This window comes from Gopherus evgoodei, chromosome 1 (genome assembly GCF_007399415.2).
Source record: "Gopherus evgoodei ecotype Sinaloan lineage chromosome 1, rGopEvg1_v1.p, whole genome shotgun sequence".
In the NCBI taxonomy this organism is placed as follows: domain Eukaryota; kingdom Metazoa; phylum Chordata; order Testudines; family Testudinidae; genus Gopherus; species Gopherus evgoodei.
This window is the reverse complement of record NC_044322.1, coordinates 339,265,260-339,287,620: the sequence shown is the minus strand read 5'-3', so window position 1 is coordinate 339,287,620 and position 22,361 is coordinate 339,265,260. Positions and strand designations below refer to the sequence as shown.

At 44.3% G+C, this 22,361-nt stretch overlaps 1 protein-coding gene across 3 annotated transcripts in view; it reads right to left on the bottom strand.

The window, feature by feature from the left end:
* Nucleotides 1-22,361, bottom strand: part of COG5 (component of oligomeric golgi complex 5) — a 346,421-nt gene that overhangs the window by 157,012 nt on the left and 167,048 nt on the right. The gene's annotated exons all lie outside the window — the stretch shown is intronic.

Sequence of the window (22,361 nt, the reverse complement as noted above, 5' to 3'; positions counted from 1 at the left end):
AAGAATATAAAAATCTTCCCTACTCTGATTAATAAAACAAAGTATTTTTCTAGCTGTCTGAACAGCAATTTCTTGGATGACACCCCTGTTTTAAGATTTCTCACTTCAAAAATGGATACTGAATGTTTATGGGGGTGGGATAGGGTGGACGGGGGTTAAAATTTTTTGCTTTTGTTTTTCTGAGATATATACAGAAATTTTCTCTACAAGGCCTCTCCCTACCCCTTACACATGCCATCTGGCTTCCTTCAGTGGCTTGTCCTCCACAGCAAATCCATACCAGATTGACAAGACCTTGTGGGTAATCAGGATCCAGGGAAACAAGCAGCTAGAAGAGCCAGAATTTAAATTTGAAGCTATATGACAGACCACATTGAATCCCTTCTGTTCCACCCTTAGAGAGCATATTGTAAAGCCCATCTACATGTGAGTAGGGAATCAGCCTGCCTTTAGAGAACTGCCTTCTGCCCACATTAGTCTGCGTGAGCCATGCTGTGATGGTTATTGATATTGTTGTGAACTATTCCCAATACTTAACAACCTGGGGGATAAAAAACTGAACCGCAGAATCAGATGATTGACTTTGTTTGTTATAGCAATGATACTCAGACCGAGGCTCCACAAGCTGCAAGTGGCTCTTTAATGTGTCTCTTGCTCCTTTTGCAGAACATGATATTAAAACCCCTTCTCCCTCTGCTCCATGGGAACGTCTTCTGCGGCCTCTACCCACAGGAGAGCTTGCACCTCCTGGATGGGAAACTGCTCATGAGAAGGGTCCCTGAAGAGAGATAGGGAAGGGGGGGGCGGCAGAAGAGAGATGACGGAAACTGGAGGGTATACCCCACTGCTACCGTACTGAGGATCCTTTGGTCCGTTGTTATGGCAGTCCAAGCAGGGAGGAAGGGCAGTAAAGGGTCCAAAAATAAAAGGTGGGCTGGATCCTGGTTGCAGACTGGGAGGTTGCCCTCGAGTGTCCCCTCAAAATGCCTGCCTGTTTCTGGGTGTGGCATGGCTAGAGCCAGACTGAACCCCCTCTGCCAGCAGTTAACCCTGGTGTTGCCTGTAGCCCTGCCTCTTTCTGTGGTAGGGTAGGGCACGCACTGCTCTGGCCTGGCCCATGAACCTCTGTGTCCGCTGAGGTTTAAACCTTTTCCTTGCATGGGCCGGGGTGTAAAGGCCCAGAGAATGAAGGGCGGCCCTAAAGTATTTCAGGCCATGTAATTTGCTGTCCGTTTTCTCCACAAACAGGGCTGATCCATCGAACAGGAGGTCCTGGATGGACTGTTGAACCTTCGCAGAGAGGCTGGAGCTGCCGCAGCCAAAACATCAAATATGGAGTCTGCAGGCTCCGACATTTCTTCTGTCTCCAAGCCCAGGTTAGCAGCCTCCAGTTTAAGCAACTCCTGGTGTGCCTTCACATCGTCCTGCGGCACAGTGTGTGAAGGTCCTGCTACTGCCTCATCATGAGGAGGCGGCGGTAAGCGGGAGGGCAGGCTCCGTGTTCCCTGCCTGGGGTTCCATGTCAGGTAGAGGTTTCTGTGCCCTTGGACAGACCCCTCATCCAAGTCAGGGGGTGGGCGGGATACCATCACTGACCACCTCGCCGATGTCCCTGAGACTGAGCGCTGCACCTGGTTCCTTATAGTCTGGGGAAATGCCCACAGATTGCAGAATTGCCAGGGCACAGCCCACTGGCCTTGTGGCCACACATTTGCCACTGGGCCCTGGGGAAACCCCACTGGCTGTACAGGGAATGTCTGGCTTCTGGGCCTCTTCTTGCTTTCAGAGCCCAAGGAGGAAGAGTCTTCCCTTGGTGACCAGGTCGGAGCCACCATAGGATGTGCTTCCCCATTACATCAGGTAGTCCCATGCCTGCTATCTGAGCAGCGTACCTTGACCTTGTCAAGCTCTGTCACATGCCTGGCAACACTGCCCATAGGGCTGGGGATGCTCTGGGGAGCGACGCGTCCAGTTTTGGGATTGGTGTCTAAGCTCTGGTGACTGGGATCGCAGGCTGGGTGTGGGCAAACGGTGCCGAGGTTCTGGGGACTCAGAGCGCACCTCTGGGGCCCAGTGACGAGGACACGGGAACCAATGCCAGGTGTTCTGTGCTGGAACTCAGCGAACGGCCACGGGTCTCTGGTGACGGCAAATGCATCTCCAAAGGTTGCTGGCAAGGAGCTGGTGATCGGAATGGAACTGGAGTGTGGTGCCACAGGGATGGGGATCTCCACAGGAACCCCATAGTAAGTTTTCCCCTAGACACAACTGTGAGTGGAGGGTCCCAGAGCCTATCTTCCCTGGGTGTAGGCAGCACCGGCAGGGAGAAGATGTCCTTCAACACTTGGAAAGCCTACAGCATGGTCAGACTGTGAGGTACTGGGTGCTTCTACCACTCCCCAGAGAGGAAGGCAGGTCACGAGGTGGGCTTGATCTGTCAGGTGAGGCTGATGCCTGGCTGCGTTCCGGTGAAGATGAGGTAGACAGCATGGATCTTGGCTCATCTCTGCCTTTCTCCTTATTCTTATGAGATACTGGAGAGCACCCACTCCCGGTATGCTTCCTGTGCCTCTTGGGCAAGCACCAGTGACGGGGATCAGTGCCAGGAGGTAGTTGGTGCTGGACATGCACTTCTGACCGACGCTGAAGTGCTCAGCACTGAGTCTGAGTGGGCCGGCTCAAGGACTGACTCCATGAGGAGTGCTCAAAGTCATATGTTCAGTTCTTTCTTGGTCCGGGGCTTGAATCCCTTGTAGATGCAGCACTTTTCATGAATATGGGACTCTCCCAGACACTTTAAACAGCTCTGATGTGGATCGCTGACTGACACAGGCTTCTTACACTGCTCACAAACACATGCATACCCCACTGCTGTGAGCAGAAGGACTTGTGTGTGCTCAAATCAATCAACAATGCTGGCAGCCTCATTAGCTCTCCTAGTATCCCTGAGCCTCCTGGCAGCGTGCACCAGATAACCCAAACTCGCAGTTTACTTTGTATGTCCTTGACTCTGCTGAGATGCCCCAAGGGCTGGCTCCAGGTTTTTTGCAGCCTCAAGCAAAAAAAAGCCAGAGTGCTGCCGCTGAAGCAAACTAAAAAAAAAAGCCAAAGTGCCGCCCCTTCAGAAGTGCTGCCCCAAGCACAAGCTTCAGTACCACTCATTCTAGAAAGATAAAATCATTTGAACACAATACAGAATAGGTCATCAACTTAGTCTCTTCAAAATAAAAGTGAAAGAAAGTGTCCCTCAAAAATAAAAAATTACATGTATGAGCAGGAAGAAGGAGACTTAATATTGCATTATGCCAATCGGTTCCCTTGCCCATAAGTACTGACCATGACCATGATGGAATTAAAGGAAGAGGACTGGAACAAGCACAAGTTAATATAATTAGAGGACTCCCATTAAGATACAAAAGGTGATGCAGCTTTAATCAGTATGAGACCTACCATGAAATCCTGCCATGTCTGCTTTCATCTCGGAGCAGGCAGACAACATTCATGTTAACTGATGGTATGTTATCACATGTACTGGAGTCCTTAGTGCTGCCATTGTCCCAGGCACATTCAATGGAAGTAGTTGGTTTCCAGGCTTGGCCGGTGGGTAGAGGCCCTGTAGAAGGGGCACCTAATTGTGAATCAAAACTCCAGACATAGGGGCATCCAAGGCCAGCTTTAGGTGCCTAAAGCTGCCTGCTCTGAGATGAAAGCAGACATAGCAGGATTTCATGGTAGGTCTCATACTGGGACTCTAGTCTAGAGTAAACAATGTCACAGAATTTAAAACTGGCTGCAGCTCTGTCACATGACGTCCAACATGGTTTTAAGTTCATGTGATTCTTTACCCATCCCTGAGGGTGATACTGATTAAAGCTGCATCACCTTTTGTATCTTAATGGGAGTCCTCTAATTATATTAACTTGTGCTTGTTCCAGTCCTCTTCCTTTAATTCCATCATGGTCATGGTCAGTACTTATGGGCAAGGGAACCGATTGGCATAATGCAATATTAAGTCTCCTTCTTCCTGCTCATACATGTAATTTTTTATTTTTGAGGGACACTTTCTTTCACTTTTATTTTGAAGAGACTAAGTTGATGACCTATTCTGTATTGTGTTCAAATGATTTTATCTTTCTAGAATGAGTGGTACTGAAGACCCACAGTATTTATGATTTCTTATTTGTTGGCAAGTTGGAGTCAAGTGAACCCCAGCTTCTTCTGGAATCATTCCAAAATATGACAAGCAGATCTGTGGTTCAATTTGTCAGGAGAAGACAAAAGAGCCTTCTGCTTGCCTTGTCTACTTATCCTACTACCATTTCTCTAGGCAGTGATGAATCTCCGCTGAATAATCTTGTTTGCTGTCAGAGCATATAACATAACCTGCAGTAGTTATAATACCCTATTGATCATCTGAACTTTGCCTGCTGAATCATTGCTCCACTAAGACCTTAAGGATAATGTCTACAGTGCAGCTGGGACTATGCCTCCCAGCATGGCTAGAGAGACATGCTAGCTCTGCTTAAGCTAGTGAGCTAAAAATTGCAGTCTGTGACATGGGCTAGCTGCCTGAGTACAACCCTGCCCAATCTCTTGGGTACATACTCAAGTAGCAAGCCCATACCGCAACATTCTTTCTGCTATTTTTTGCACACCAGATCAAGCAAACATAGCTCCTGTTTGCCTATCGAGGCCAGGAGGCATACTCCGAGGTCCTGTGTAGCTATATTCTTTGTGCCTGCCTAGATGCAGCAACCTCAGGAACTAGAAAGCTATACTTTGGTGATGACTTGATGGTATAGAAGCAACTCTTAGAATTTACTGGCTCTATTGATCAACTGAACAGGTCCTGGTCCTACAGGTCCACCTGAAAGCAGCAATGGTTCAAAAATTTGGCATATTCTGAAATTCAGCTGTTACAGATATTGCAACTGCTTGCAATATCTTTGGGGACCATACGGTGTTCAGTTTATGTATCACTGTTTGCCAGGGATGGTAGGCAACTCCAGTGGGGAAGGTTACCACCGCTCCTCCAGGAACTAAAAACAGTGGGGGATGACTATGGCAAATCACTCAGGTTGTAAACACCTCCAGAGAGAGATACCACTCCCTCCAGGAAGGAGTCCAGATACTGGTTCAACTTGTGTTTTACAGAGACCAACAGACAAAGAAAGGACTTTTGGCATTAAAAAGCTGAGTTTAAATTGACACAGGACCTTCTTTTGATTTAGCAAGCAGACAGGACCTTCTGTCTTGGAAAGATTTTGGCTTACTAAGATCCGTTAAGACTGATAGGTAACCTCTGCTAAGCTTCTAGCATGTGTATAAGAACACTTCTTGTTTTTTATATATTTTCTCCATAAAGCTTTTACTCTAAGAATAAATTTATTTTGCTTTGTGAAGGCTGGTTGGTAACTGGTATACACTGTTGTAGCCCCTAGAGAAAGGATAATAACAGGGTGCTGGACCCCAGTCAGATCTGCTGGGGAAATCACAGTGAGGCGCAATGGGACTGCAAACCTAAACACCTGTCTGGAGGGAGAGAGACGCGGACCTCCGCCTGAGAGAGGTGATGGCTGGCAGCCTGAAAACTTAAGTGGTGCCCTTGAGGAGGACCAAGAGAGAGAGAGAGAGAGAGCGAGCGAGCAAGCGAGCGAGCGTGCGTGCGTGTGTGCGTGCGTGTGTGTGTGAAGTGCAGTTAATCCTGAAACTGTGATAATGGTAAAATAAATTGAGCACTGTTCCTGAATTTTAGTCTCTGGGGGGATTATTTCAGGCTATTATCTTCCTCTTTGTAGTCATGATATGGATTGAAAATGTCTGGAATAAAATGATCCTGTTCTAGCTCAAACACCAGTAAAGAGGTATACTTCACCAACAGGCAGTAGGGTCAATCTCCCAGGAAAACACATCTGATACAAGATTCATGTTTACGCACCTAATAACTAATATATATTTTACATAAAGGCACAATGGCAACAGTATTTTCAATGCTTTGTCTTGTTTCAAGCCTTAGGCCTGGTCTACACTATGCGTTTAAACCGATTTTAGCAGCGTTAAACCAATTTAACGCTGTACCCGTCCCTACGAGGCCCTTTATATCAATATAAAGAGCTCTTTATATCGGTTTCTGTACTCCTCCCCAACAAGAGGAGTAGCGCTAAAATCAGTATTACCATATCGGATTAGGGTTAGTGTGGCAGCAAATCGACGGTATTGGCATCCGGGCAGTATCCCACAGTGCACCACTGTGACTGCTCTGGACAGCAATCTGAACTCGAATACAGTGGCCAGGTAAACAGGAAAAGCCCCGCAAACTTTTGAATTTCATTTCCTGTTTGCCCAGCGTGGAGCTCTGATCAGCATGGGTGGCGATGCAGTCCCAAATCCAAAAAGAGCTCCAGCATGGACCATACGGGAGATACTGGATCTGATCGCTGTATGGGGAGACAAATCTGTTCTATCAGAGCTCCGTTACAGCAGATGAAATGCCAACGCGTTTGAAAAAAATCTCCAAGCTACACAGTGCTGCATGACAAGTGTAACGGAAAGCCAAAGAATCAAATGGACGCTCATGGAGGGAGGGAGGGGGTACTGAGGACTCCAGCTATCCCACAGTCCACAGCAGTCTCCGAAAAATATTTACATTCTTGGCTGAGCTCCCAATGCCTGTAGGTTCAAACACATTGTCCGGCGTGGTTCAGGGTATAGCTCGACAATTTACTCCCTCCTCCCCCAAATGAAAAAAAAGGGAAAGAAATCGTTTCTTGACTTCTTTCAATGTCACCCTATGTCTACTGAATGCTGCTGGTAGACACGATGCTGCGGCAGTGAAGAGCAGTATCTGCTCCTCTCCCCTCCTTGGTGGCAGATGGTGCAGTAGGACTGCTAGCCGTTCTTGTCATCAGCCCGTGAGTGCTCCTGGCTGGCCTCAGGTGATATGGCCGGGGGCGCCTGGGTAAAAATAGGAATGATTTCCGGTCATTCCCAGTAGATGGTACAGAATGGCTGGTAACCGTCCTCATCATAGCAACTGGGGGCTGAGATCCATCAGCCCCCTCCTTTTCCTGTGTAAAGAAAAGATTCTGTACTGCCTGGACTATCATAGCAGTAGAATGCTGGGCTCCTCTCCCCCACACCGCTTAATGTCCTGCCTGGACTGTCATAACAGCTGGAGGCTGCTTCCCCTTCATTTTATCTCACTAACAAGTCACTGTTTCTTATTCCTGCATTCTTTATAACTTCATGACATAAATGGGGGGGACACTGCCACGGTAGCCCAGGAAGGTTGGGGGAGGAGGGAAGCAACAGGTGGGGTTGTTGCAGGGGCACCCCCCGTGAATGGCATGTAGCTCATTATTTCTGCGGGATCTGACATGGAGCAGCTGTGCTCTCTGATACACTGGTTCTCTAGTACACTTGCCCCCTATTCTAGGCAGGACTGACTCTATTTTTAGAAACCATAAAGGAGGGATTGACTCGGGGAGTCATTCCCAGTTTTGCCTTTGTGTCCCCGGCCGACCTCAGCCAGGGGCACCCATGATAGCAGCAGACAGTACAGAATGACAGATAACTGTCATCTTACTGCCAATTTACAATGGCAGCAGACGGTACAGAACGACTGATAACCGTCTCTGCTATCATGCAAAAGTAAACAAATGCTGCTGTGTAGCACTGCAGTAACGCCTCTGTTAGTGGCATCCAGTACACATACGGTGACAGTAAAAAAAAAAGCTGAACGGGCTCCATGGTTGCCGTGCTATGGCGTCTGCCAGGGCAATCCAGGGAAGAAGGGAGCGAAATGATTGTCTGCCGTTGCTTTCCCGGAGGAAGGAATGACTGACAACATATACCCTGAACCACCCTCGACAATGATTTTTGCCCCATCAGGCACTGGGATCTCAACCCAGAATTCCAAGGGGCGGGGGAGACTGTGGGAACTATGGGATAGCTACAGAATAGCTACCCACAGTGCAACGCTCCGGAAATTGACGCTAGCCTCGGACCATGGACACACATCGCTGAATTAATCTGCTTAGTATTAGTGTGGCCACGTACACTTGACTTTATACAATCTGTTTTACAAAACCGGTTTATGTAAAATCCGAATAATCCCGTAGTGTAGACATACCCTTAGACTTGAAAGCCAGAAATGATCCAGCAGCAACCACATTCCTGTGTTTGGTAGGACTTATGTTCTTATGACTCAGATGTGCACAATGATCAGTAACCCACAGGACCCTAACCCTACACAACAAAATTTTCCAATCTGTTTTTGTTTAGAGTTCAGTCGAGTCTTCCCCTTAAATGATTGGCACTGAAGGAAAACATTATCCAGATTTTCTTAGACCTCGGCTGGTCCTGTCCACCATATCTAGGAAGCTTGCTAGTTTAATTTCACACTCAGACAAAGGATTTCCCAACCTTTGCAAGGATTTCCTCGTATAGAGTTCTAGAGAGCTGGGTTCTATCTGGAATTCTGAGACAAGACACACATTGGACTATAATGCAGATTCACCCAACTGTGCTCACAGTTCTGGAACATTTGCACTTGCTGTTCTGAGGTTCTGATATTTAAAGCCTTTTTTATGCTAGCCTCTTTTAGAGAACTTGTAGTAGAACATTCTTGGGACTACTCCAGACACATTCTTGTCTGGGACACCTGGTGGGCAGAAGGCACAGTTTAGTTTAGGTTGTATTTCTCTCAGAAAGATTAAATAAGTAACATGTTGATAGAGTGTGACAAGACGAATGTCTGTCCTGTCATGGTTCTATCTCTGTTGACATCTAGGAGTTTCAGGCACCAGATTCCTACACAAAGAAGACACTACACTAGCCACATTCCAATTGGATTCTATGTTAAAAGAGGGACATTTGTCCTAATGACCCGTATTTCTTGTGACAAGAGTCCTCTGCACAAACAATGCAGGTTGGTGCCACAACTTATACCATACTCAAGCTCAGCACTGGGGATGACCGAGCCATGGGACACAGTCAGCAGTAGACAGGGGACTTCATAGTCAAGTAGAGGCTAAAGCAGTGATTCTGAACCAGAGGTCCAGGGACCGTTGGGGGGTCACAAGTAGGTTTCAGGGGTCCCTCAAGTAGAACCAGTGTTAGACTTGCTGCGGTCGATAGCAGGAAGCCTAAGCCCTGCTATGCAGGGCTGAAGCCTGAGGCCCTGAGCCCGCCATCTGGGGTTGAAGCGGAAGACACTGCTTCAGCTTCGCAGCGAGGCCTGTGGCATGGGGCCCTGGGCAACTGCTCTGCTTGCTACCCCTTAATGCCAGTCCTGGCTTTTATATGTAGAAAACAGTTGTTGTGGAACAGGTGGGCCATGGAGTTTTTATATCATGAGGTGGGGGAGGCTCAGAAAGAAAAGGGTTGAGAACTAACACATCTCTTTTGTGGCCCTTTCTTCATAAGGGTGGAGTCATTTGGGGGTTTCAGTTTGAGGCCTTAGATTTCCCTGAGCCTGTTAGGGCCATTGTTTAAGAAGACGAATATAGAGAAGTGGCTACATGCTGAGTACTAGTATGGAATTTCCAAGCCCAAATAATGTAATCAAGTTGCAACTATTCACTTAAACCATAACTAAAAGTCTTTATTCACTGGCAGTCTCATAGTGTGCCAATTAAATTTTGACATTATGGGGAAATTAAAGCATGGTCAGAAGTATAGTTTAAATCTTTAAATCAAACCTAATGTCAAAAATATTTCTGCCTAGGATAACAACCCATACTAATTCTTTACTATAAGACACAAGAATTTTGTAGAGCTAAATTAATGTGGCCTAAAATGAAGGCCTATTGGTTATTTCCAATGTGTTCAGTCTTTTATGGATATAGGATTTTACTCTGCAGTAAAGGTCATTCCTACTTGTGGCATGAAAAATTATAAATTGTTATGCTTTTGAAAACCTTGGTTTAAAAAATTACAGTTTTCATTATTAAAAATTGTTAAGCTACCTTCTTAGCAAACTAACAGTATTTGAACATTTTCACAAGATGGAAAAAACTGTTTTGGCATTTCTTTGTTTCTAATTAACCAGATGCATAATGTAAGCTCTCTCAGTGCCATCAACCTTTTGTTTGTGATCAAATCAATTATCTGCAATTAACTTTCATTGAGTTCTAAGTTTTTTAAATATTAGGGCTGTCGATTAATCACACTTAACTCACACAATTAAAAAAATTAATCATGATGAAAAAAAATCATGATTAATCGCCATTTTAATCGCACTGTTAAACAACAGAATACCAACTGAAATTTATTTCGGTCTGCACTGCTTTGGATAGTTATCAAGCAGAATCTATCATCAGCATGGAAGCATGTCCTCTGGAATAGTGGCTGAAGATGAAGGGACATATGAATCTTTAGCATATCTGGCATTAAATATCTTGCAACGCCGGCTACAACAGTGCCATGCGAACATCTGTTCTCACTTTCAGGTGACATTGTAAACAAGAAGTGGGCAGCATTATCTCCTGCAAATGTAAACAAGCTTGTTTGTCTGAGTGACTGGCTGAACAAGAAGTAGGACTGAATGGACATGTAGGCAGTCTAAAGTTTTACATTGTTTTATTTTTGAAAGCAGTTTTTTTGTACATAATTCTACATTTGTAAGTTCAACATTCATGATAAACCAATTGTACTACAGTACTTGTATGAGGTGAACTGAAAACTACTGTTTCATTTGTTTTTTACAGCACAAACATTTGTAATAAAAAATAAATATAAAGTGATCACTGTACACTGTGTGTTCTGTGTTGTAACTGAAATCAATATATTTTAAAATGTAGAATACATCCAAACATATTTTAAAAAGGTATTCTATTATTAACAGTGTGATTTATCACAATTAATTTTAATCGCCTAATTAATCGTGATTAATTTATTTAATCGCTCAACAGCCATAATAAATATTAGTAATGCTATCTTTGATATTCTTTTATCTATTTTTACAGAATTTATCTACTTATAACTATACAGTTGGTGACTGACTAACTCAGCAAAACATAACCACTGGTTGCACTTAATTATTTTTACAATTTGCTTTAAAAATAAATAGCTTCGCTCACAATGATAAAAAAGAAATGTTTAGCAATTCAGCATGTACACCAAATACCCAGGATAGGTGGGACACAAGCTCTCCTACAGTTGGACTGAATTAGTGTTAAAAACTTAACGGAATATAAAGTTCTATTAAGATTTCTTTAAATGACATTCCGATAGTGATTTCGGTGGGAGGCAGGATTCTTCAGGATAATTAGAGATTTCTCATGATTTCTATAACACTACTTTATATAAATGACTACAGTATGAGTTCCTACAATTTATACTTTATAATTCACCCTTTCAGATGGTGTGCTGCAACAAGAGCCCTCAGTTAGATGTTAACATCAGAACCTATCACTTATTTAATTGTTCAAAATCAGACCTCAGTAAAAAGCTTGTCAGGTGGAAAGTGATGTCAGTATTGAAAACTTTCTGTCCCAGTTCTATTGTCTGAACTAGCTGGACCAATATTTCTTTATCAAACCAGTCCAATATACTAAAATAAAATACTTCCTATAGTCCTTTCCTAAGACCTCTGAAAGAAAAATATTAAGCCACAAAAAGTTATTAACGTCATTGCTTAAAAGTTCAAAAATTCAGAAATAAACCAAAATATCCAGTATTAATCCAGCTCTTTGTACATGCCATTCATGGTATTCAAAGATGTTACTTGGTTTAATTAACCAAGCAAGCAAGGAAACCAGGATACCTTTTGAGGGTTTTTTTTTTTTAAGAAGGAATTTTAAAAGCTGAGAGAGAAAATGGTATTGTAATGCTGTGTAAGCCAAGATGACAAGACCTACTCTAATTCAGACAAGATATGTGAATTTTCTAAAAAGGAATTTACAGCTAATAAATGAAAGTATGCTGTTCCTGTATTCCTCCTCACATCTGTTTTTCTTTATCCTTGACCACTCAGTATGATACACTGATAACTATTTTCATGTTATAGATAATAAAATACTTTATTTTTAAAAATATGCCCAGTCAATGTCTTTGAGCACATAAGAATTGCGATTCTGGATCACACCCAAGGTCCATCGTCACTATCCGATCTTTGACAATGGCCTCACAGAAGGTGTAAGCACTACAGCTGATCAGAAATTTTCCAACTGAACATTTTTTGGTCAGAAAATACTAATCTGTCGAAAGGGAAATGTTTCATGAAAACATGTCACCTTTGACGAAAATTTGTTTCAACACAAAAATTGAAAAAAAGCATTTTGATAATGGAATGTTGTGATTTTTCTTCCTCAAAAGGACATTTTGTTTAAATTGTTTTTATTTCTTATTATGTAATATAAAATGAAGTTAAAACTAGAATGAAATAAACCAGTTTGATTACCCCAAATCAAAATGTTTTTAATATAATTTCAGTTTGCAAAAAATTACTAATTATTTGGGTTTTGTTCTGTTCAAGAATGGAAGAAAATTTTGAAATTACAAAACTCCTGGAAAAATGTGGTTCCCATACAGCTCTAGTAAAAACCTAGAGGAACTTGGGAGTAATCTGCCACCTAAAGTAGATCTCAACCTAATTTTTAATAGTTAGAGATTGATAAACTCTGAAGCATAGGTTCAACATCCCTTCCAAAAAATTTGGTATCATTATGACAACTCTGGATATTCTTGTTATCCAAATAAATGCCTCGTCCCTTTTGGAAACTAGCTTAATTATTAGCATCAATGACTTCCTAGGGCAGAGTTTAAAGTCTAATTATATTTGTGTGAAAAAGTATTTCCTTTTATTAGTTTTTGAATTTTCCATCTTTCAGCTTCATTGACTGACCCTTTGTAATTGTGTTAAAGTGACAGGGAGAGAAGAAGCACACATTCTATATTCTCTATTCTATTATTTTATATGCGGGGGAGGGATAGCTCAGTGGTTTGCGCATTGGCCTGCTAAACCCAGGGTTGTGAGTTCAATCCTTAAGGGGACCACTTAGGGATCTGGGGCAAAAATCAGTACTTGGTCCTGCTAGTGAACGCAGGGGGCTTTCAAGGTCCCTTCCAGTTCTAGGAGACAGGTATACCTCCAATTTTTTTTTTTAATTGTGCCCCCTGCTTATTCATATTTTTAAGGTATATCATTTCCATTTCAATCTTTTCAGTCTCTCTTCATATAAGAGTATCAGAGGGGTAGCCATGTTAGTCTGGATCTGTAAAAGCAGCAAAGAGTCCTGTGGCACCTTATAGACTAACAGACATTTTGGAGCATGAGCTTCGTGGGTGAATTAGACTTCAAAGAGAAACTGCTGCGCTTCAGTTCATCTGCAAATTTGACACCATCAGCTCAGGATTAAACAAAGACTGTGAATGGCTTGCCAATTACAGAACCAGTTTCTCCTCCCTTGATTTTCACATCTCAATTGCTAGAACAGGGCCTCATCCTCCCTGATTGAACTACCTCATTATCTCTAGCTTGCCTGCACATATATACCTGCCCCTGGAAATTTCCACTACATGCATCTGACGAAGTGGGTATTGACCCACGAAGCTCATGCTCCAAAATGTCTGTTAGTCTATAAGGTGCCACAGGACTCTTTGCTGCTTCATATAAGAGTTTTTCTGTGCTCCTAATCTTTTCTGCCTCCTTTTCTGGACACCTGCCATATATTTTTTGAGATAAGTGACCACACAGTACTCTAGACAAGGCTACATCTTTATTTATATAGTGACATAATATTTTCTGTGTTATTCTCCATCCTATTCCTTTTGTATCCTAACATCTTGTCTGCTTTTTTGACAGCTGCACACTGTAGATATCTCATTGAAGACCTCAGTTCAATGACATCCTGGTCTCTTTTCTGAGTTAACACATTTTAATTTAGAACTCTGTAAGGTATACGTGCAGTTTATATTTGCCCCTGCCATTTATCAACACTGAATTTCATTTACTATTTTGCTGCTCATTCATGTAGCTTGTCTAGATGTCTCTGAAGTTCTTTGCAATTCTCTCTGGTCATGACTAAGGCTCCATGTTTGGATTCCATGACTTTCCGTGACCTCCATGACTTCTGCAGTGGCCCAGGCGGCTGGCCTGAGAGCCACCTGACCAGCTTGGGCAGCCCCTGTCCAGTCGAACTGGCTGCCGCTAGGGCAGTCTCAGGCCTTCCTGACCCCCAGCAGCAGGAGTTTGAGTGTGAGGATGTCATAAACAGATAGCTAAGGGTTACTGTCTCTTTCACCTATAAAAGGGTTAACAAACAGTGACCTGAAACACCTGACCAGAGGACCAATCAGGAAACAAGACTTTTTCAAATCTGGGGGGAGGGAAGTTTTGGGTGTGAGTTCTTTGTTCTTTGTCTTGGTTCGGTGACGCTCTCGGCTCTGAGAGTGTTCTCTCTATCTCCAGGCTTTCTAATCTTCTGTTTCCAAGTTGTAAGTACAAGGATAGTAAGACAATAGGTTTATATTGTTTTTTTGTATTTACATGTGTGTAGTTGCTGGAATGTTTTAAATTGTATTCTTTTTGGATAAGGCTGTTTATTCAATTTTTCCTTTAAGCAATTGAACCTGTATATTGTCACCTTGATACAGAGACCAATTTTATGTCTTTTTCTTTCTTTTTATATAAAGCTTTCTTTTTAAGACCTGTTGGACTTTTTTTTTAGTGGGGGCTCAAGGGGATTGAGTCTGCAGCTCACCAGGGAATTGGTGGGAGGAAGAAGTTAGGGGGGAAGAGAGAATCTCTTTGGGTTAGATTTACTAAGCCTGAATTTGCATAACTTCTGGGTGAGGGGAGAGAAATATTTGATTTCTCGGTGTGGTGTTTCAAAGACTTGAAGCAGGGAATATCCTAGAGTACCCAGGGTGGGGAAATCTGGGAGGAGGTAAAGAGGGGGAAGGGAAGTGGTTTATTTCCCTTTGTGGTGAGACTCAGGGCATCTGAGTCTTGGGGTTCCCCAGGGAAGGTTTTGGGGAAACCAGAATGAGCCAGACACTGGAATTCTGGCTGGTGGCAGCGATATCAGATCCAAGCTGGTAATTAAGTTTGGAGGTTTCATGCTAGCTTATCATGTTCTGAACTCTAAGGTTCAGATCTGAGTAGGAGAGTTATGACAGAGGGCGCTCAGGGCTGGGGTGCGGGGCAGTGTTTACCTGGGGGAGGGCTCCCTTGAAGAGTGACAGGAACTCTTCTCCCTCAGCTCCTAGCTCCAAGAGCTACCTCCGCCAGCAGGCACTGCCCCTGGTTCCCAGCCAATGGGAGCTGCGGAACTGGGGCTTGGGGAAGAGCGGAGACAGCATGCAAAGCTAGGAGGTGGAGGTCGCTGCTTCCCAGGAGCTGCGTATGGAACCTGTGCCAAGCCTCCCACCCCCCAGCACCCATGGCACACCCCCAGGCCATGACCCCCGCCCAGCACCTGTGGCAGCCCCCCACCCCTGGGCCACACCACCCCTGCACCTGCAGTGCTCCCAGGGCTGCCCATCACCCCCCACCCCCCAAGTTTTAGTCGGGGTATATAGTAAAAGTCATGGACAGGTCATGGGCCGTGAATTTTTGGTTACTACCCATGACCTGTCCATGACTTTTACTAAAAATACCCATGACTAAAACGTAGCCTTAATCATGACTACTCTAAGCAATGTTGCAAATAGTGCAGTACGGTACACCGTATGAGAAAGATATTTATAGCTGGTACTCCGTACCAGAAAGACATAGGAGGAGCAGAACGTGGGGCTGCCTACTCCTTCAAAATTCTTAGATGTATACTACCAGGACCTGGTGACTCATTGCTTTTTCAATTATCAGTTTGTTCCAGGATCTCTTCTTCTGACATCTCAATCTCTGAGAGTACCTCATATTTATTACCAGAAAAAAGCGGGTCCAGGGTAAGTATCTCTCTAACATTCTCCGCAGTGAAGATTGGTGTAAAAATAATTTAGCTTTACAACAATGTCCTTGTCTTCTTTAACTGATCCTTTTAATCCCTGGTGATCTAATAGACTCATCAGTTCTTTTGCACGCTTCTTGTTAGTGATATACTTGAAGAATTTGTTTGTTTTTACACCCTGATCTATTTCTCTCATATACTGACTGTTGTAATGAATACAAATGAAATTCATGTAGATAAATTTAAAAAAAATACAAAATTAGTTAACAGATTTCCCACTAATTTTAAAATAGCTCAACTTCAAAATAGAGATAAACATTACTATCTTTACTCAAGAAAAAGTCTGAGTAATCAAATGGGCTTCACACCAAGGCTTGAAGGCAAACAGAGGCAGAGTCCACTGAACCAAGAAGGGAAGTGAATTCCAGAACTGAGGCTATGGCTTTGTCTACACTACAGAGTTTTGTTGACAAAAAGTAGCTTTTGTCATAAAACAGTGAATGCATACACACTGTGATGCGACTTCTGGTGGGAAAATACCCTGTTTCGGCAGCAAAATAAAACCACCCCAACGAGAGAGACAAGACTTTTTGCACAATTTTTTGTTGACAAAGTGCCAGTATAGACACCACGCTTGACTTTATCGCTTTAATTGGCCTCCATGAATTCTCCCTCAATGCCCATCCTGACCACTCTAGTCAGCAGTTTGAATTCCACTGCCCTGCAGCCAGGCAAACAACCATCCGCCCCTTCCGCTTAGAAGCCCTGGGAATTTTTGAAATTCCACTTTCTGTTAGCTCGGGGTGAAGAGGTCTCATTGCATCTTCCTAGGTGACCATGGCAGCTTATCACAGCAAACGCTCTCCCACTTGGACCACTGCAGAGCTGCTGGAGCTGCTCAGTACATGGGAAGAGGAGACTGTGCAGTCCCAGCTGTGCCTGAACCGTAGGAATTTTGATACCTACGGACAGATTTCTCAAGCTTGTGTGAAAAGGGCTGTGATTGAGACATGCTGCAGTGCAGAGTGAAGTTAAAGGAGCTGAGACGAAGGAGACAAACCGTTGATTCAGTGCTGCACCTAAGACCTGCCAGTTCTAAAAGGAGCTGAACACTATCCTTGGTGGCAACCCCACCTCCACCGCCAAGAGCCCCCTGGATACTTCTGCAGGCCTGGAGACAGTGGAAAGAGGACCTAACCCATAGGATGAAGTCATTGATGAAGACGCGGAATTAGACAACGATGTGACGTGCTTGGTTGGGTTGCCTGGTGGAGCAGGCAGCCAGGAACCGTTCACCACTCCAGAGGTGTTTAGCCAGTCTTAGCAGTTGCTCTTCAGCGAGCAAGAAGCAGGAGAGGATACAACTGGTACTTGGCTGAGGTTTGTGTAGTGCGGACGTGGGTTCAGGCTGCCTATATTTCTGTGTGCTGGACATTCCCGTGCAGCTAATCACTACAGTGGAACAGCGTGCTGATGCATGCCGAGATCTCATGGGAATCCTCCAGAGCAGCAGTTTTCGGCCCATGAGTCGCATGCAGACCATTTAACACACAGCTGCAGAGCAGTTGCAGACCAGCTGTGTGCTAAAGCAAATTCAGAATTTGCCACTCTGATCTGAAACACAGTGGGGCTGGCTGAGAGGGAGACAGTGTCTGGCAGCCTGCTGGAGCACTCCTGCCATAAGGGGGCTGGGGAGTGCCGCTGGAGGGCAAGGTGTGGGAGAATGGATCTCTGGGCAGGTTTGTGGGGAGGAGGGGTGCTCTGGGTCGTGAGGGGGTGGGAGCACTGGGAACTAGAGGTTTGTGGGGGTGCTGCAGAAGCCCCAGGTTTTAGGTTGCCCAGCCCTGCATGGAAGGGTCCCAGTTGCCCGGCCCCACACCCAGGGCTCCACTCCTGGCCCTAGTCAGCTGCACTGCAACGAGTGCTCTTTTCCCCATGTAGAGCACCCCACCCTCACTCAACACTCACCATGCTTTGGGTGTTCACTGAGATGTGTACTTGCGAGAAAGTGTCAGCAAGAAAGTGATTGTTATGTTGCAAAAGGTGCATTTAACTGAAATGTTTCAATGCTGTGCATGTACTTAACAATCATGCTTCTGTGCATTGTTCCTTGTGCTTTGGCAGATGTGTCCTTGAGAAACACCTTACACACACCAGCCGAGCATCTCTGCCAGATAAGAAAGCACCCAAGACAGAGCAAAGAAGACATGTTCCGGGAGGTACTGAAGTTCTCCATTGCAGAGAAAAGGGAATATAAGGAGTGGAGGGAAGCCGAAAGGCAAGACAGAAAAAAAAAATTATGAGTTTATTAAGGATGCTAATGAGCAGGTGATTAAAGTCATGGAGGAGCAAACGCAGATGCTGAAGTCCTTAATAGTGCTACAGACTGAGCAGATGCATGCCCATACTCTCCTGCAGCACATTCAGAACTGTTTTCTGTGCCCCACCCCGCAACTCCCACCTGCACAGTCATTTCCGCATTCCGGGACTTCTCTGTTTCTCCTTCACTCCAGCCCCTCGGACAACTTTCAAAATGATAGCTGGACCGACTCACAGCTCTGAAAGTCTGCCCTTCCCTGGTACCTCCTTTCCCACCAAGTGTCATATTGTGTGTGTGTGTCTGTGTGGGTGGGTGGGTGTGTTTCTTGTGCAATAAAAGCAAAGTTTTTAAACAGTAACATCTTTATTTGTTTCCTACAAACTGAGATAGCAGGCACTACCAATACATACATAGGCTGTTTAATCATTTGCTTATTGGAATGTAAGGCCCAAAATTTCACTATTGCTTTCTAGGAAAACTACATGTAATGTAACATTGCAGCACCAATCACAGATATACATTACTCGTTCTCATTTTCAAAGAGTTGCCTCAAAGCCTCCATGATTGGAATTGCCCTGCTCTGGGCCCTTCTGATAGCCCTGGTATCTGGCTGCTCAAAATCAGCAGCCAAGTGGTCTGCCTCAACACTCCACCCCTGAGCAAATATTTCACCCTGAGCTTCCCCAAAATTATGCAACGTACAACACGCGGCTATGACCATTGGTATATTACCCTCATTGAGGTCTAACCTGTCCCAAAGGCATCGCCAGTGTGCTTTAATGTGCCAAAGGCACATTCCACAGTAATCTGGCACTTACTCAGCCTATTGTTGAACCACTCCTTACGGCTGTCCACATTTCCTGTGTAAGGTTTCATGATCCATGGCCCTAAGGGGTATGCTGGGTCTCCCAGGATCACTATAAGTATTTCAACATCTCCCACTGTAATCTTCTGGTCAGGAAAGAAAGTCCCCGCTTGTAGCTTGCTATACAGGCCAGTGTTCCTGAAGATGTGTGCGACATGCACCTTGCCAAAACACCCCACATTGATGTCAGTGAGACACTCACAGTGATCTACAAGCACCATGGAGAAGTACCCCAACCTATTGATATACTCTGTCGCAAGGTCATTCTGGTGCCAAAACTGGAATGTGTGTGCCATCTATTGTCCCTCCACAGTTAGGGAAACCCATTTCTGCAAAGCCGTCCACTATTGCACACACATTTCCCAGAGTCAGGGTCCTTCGTAACAGGATGCAATTAATTGCCCTGCACGTTTGCTTTAACGGAGCCCCAGTGGTCAACTTCCTGACTCCCAATTGATTCGTGACCAACCAGTAGCAGTCTGGAGTTGCCAGCAAATTGCCACATGCTTCTCTACCAATAGACTGCTCTTATTCTGGTGTCCTTGTGCCGTAGTGCTGGGGCAAGCTCCACAAAGCTCCAGGAAGGTGGCTTTCTACATCCAAAAGTTCTGTAGCCACTGCTCATCATCCCAGACCTGCATGATGATATGATCTCACCATTCAGTGCTTGTTTCCCCAGCCCAAAAACAACGGTTCACCACCTGCAGCTGTTCTGTGAATGCCAAAAGCAATCTAAAGTTGCTACTATCCATATCACACAGCATGTCAGGCAACTGGGAGACTACTTCTATTAGGAACTTTATGGTTAACTGCACTGACATCCACAATGTCTTCATGACAGCTATCAGAGTATAGGAGAGCAGTGAAGGATCCATCCCTTCTCACAAAAATCCCGGGGTGCACAACAAACAAGGGCTTTGGGAAAATGCCACGAAAGAAAGATGGAAGCCTATGGAATGCTGAGACAGAAAGCAATGCCTCATGGGACATTGGTTCTGATACTAAGAAGAGCCGCAGTTCGCTCTGCCTTCCCACAAGACCTAGCAACAGAAGGTGTCGAGCTGGACTGTGGGATAGGTACCCACAGTGCATTGCTCACACTGTCGATGATAGTGCCCCAAGTATGGACATGCTCTGCCAACAGAGGGACCGAGTATGAACATGCAATACTGATTTTTATTATAGCACTTTTTGAGTGTCAACATAACTTTTGTCAACAAAACCCTTTAGCACAGACAAGGCCTATGTCTACATACGGACCTTACAGAGGCAAGATCTCTCGTGCAGCACTCTATGCTCGCAGGAGAGAGCTCTCCTGCCAGAATAATTAAACCACCCCCAACAAGCAGCGTTAGCTATGTCCCTCTTCTGTGAACAGCACTGTCCACACCAGCACTTCTGTCAGTGAAAGTTACGTCGGTCGGGGGGAGAGGGTTCACACCCGACTGACACACTTTGCTGACAAAAGTGCTAGTGTAAACAAAGCATGAGACTCCAGCAATAAAAACACTCTGCTACCAGCCCCTATATTCAACTCCATTGTTGTTATTTCTTTTCTCTTATAAATAAACCTTGAGATATTAGATACTAAAGGATTGGCAACAGCGCGATTACTGAGTAAAATCTGAGTTATATATTGACCTGGCTATGTGGCTGATCTCTTGGGATTAGAGGACCCTATATGTGATTAAATTGGCTTTCAATAGCCACTCATCACAGAGTCTAGTGTCTGAGTGGTGAAGCAAGGGCTGGAATGCCTAAGGAGAAGGCATTTTTGACTTCTTGTTAACCAGTGTGCTGAGACAGAAACCTAGTTTTGTTACTGGCTTAGTACATCTTATGATAGAGTAACCACCAGTTGGGGGTGAGTCTACCCTATTTCTCAGCAGTTTGTCCTGAATCTGATATTCTCAGCTATGACTCACTGAGGCCTGGTTACACACATGACTAACTTCACTCATCTATTTATATCAACTTTGGGGCCTTAACTGTAAGCTCTCTGGGGGAGGGGACCATGTTTTGGTGGGTTTTAACAATCCCTAATACAATAGGGAACCAATCCTGAAGAGAGCTTCTTGGAGGCAGTTTTTAAAATGTTAAAATGATAATAATGAAAGAATATGACCCCAACTGAGTCATGCATATAAGCACATATTTAGGGAAATTGAAAGAGTCTAGTACTGACCCAACAGTCCTTTCATACTCTAGCTATGTTTTACTGGATATAATATCCATGTTAGGGAGCTTCCTGAACATGAATACAGCAATAGCAGTTCTTAAACACAGTTACTATAATAGTCTGTCAAGTTCATGGGAATTTGCATACTGAAACAGGGTTATGCTATATCATATACACAGCATTGCAATGGACCTGAAAGTTCACACAATGCTTTATGGCAATTTTGTTTAGAAAGCAGTTACTGAGATTATGTTAATCTTTCCACAAAAGCACCAGTTATCTACACCTCTACGCCGATATAACGTGACCCAATATAACACAAATTTGGATATAGCCCAGTAAAGCACCGCTCCAGGGAGGGGGGTGGGGCTGCACGCTCTGGCAGATCAAAGCAAGTTCAATATAACACGGTTTCACCTATAATACGGTAAGATTTTCTGGCTCCCGAGGGCAGCGTTATATCAGAGTAGAGGTGTATATTGTGAGGGAACATAACCACCCTCGTCTCGTTAGGTAAGGATGGCCATTCTTTATAGTTAGAGCTTTGCAATTGTTTTTTTTAACAGACCTCTGTGTGCAGGCCTTGGGCTTTAACTAAACAGATGCTAAATTAGAACATTTTTTGGGTTGGTTTCCGAGGCCTGCATATAGGGTTATCAGCATACTGAGCACTGAGTCACTGGCTGGATACTGTACCAGGGCCATGACTGAAATAGTAATCTATCTGTCCCTGCTGCAGGGCCCTGCCATTGATATAAGCATCTGTAGTTTTAACCACAATTATATGGTTGCTGTCATTGGTCGGGTACTGCACCAGGACCCTGATTGAAATAGTAATCCATCAGTCCCTGCTGCAGAGCTCTACCATTGTCTATAAGCATCTGTGATTTTAACATATAATATTGCAACAATCATATACTTTTAGCTTTATTAGTTTATAGGCCATGCAAGCTAAATAAATGCAAAATAAAGGCATAGTTTTAGTGCTCAAAGAAACTTGTATTACTGTGGCACTGGGTGTGCACTGGGTGTGGAGAAACTAGATATGAGGAAAGCGGGGTATGGAACACTGACAAAAGAGGAACTGGGAGGAGGACAAGGGGT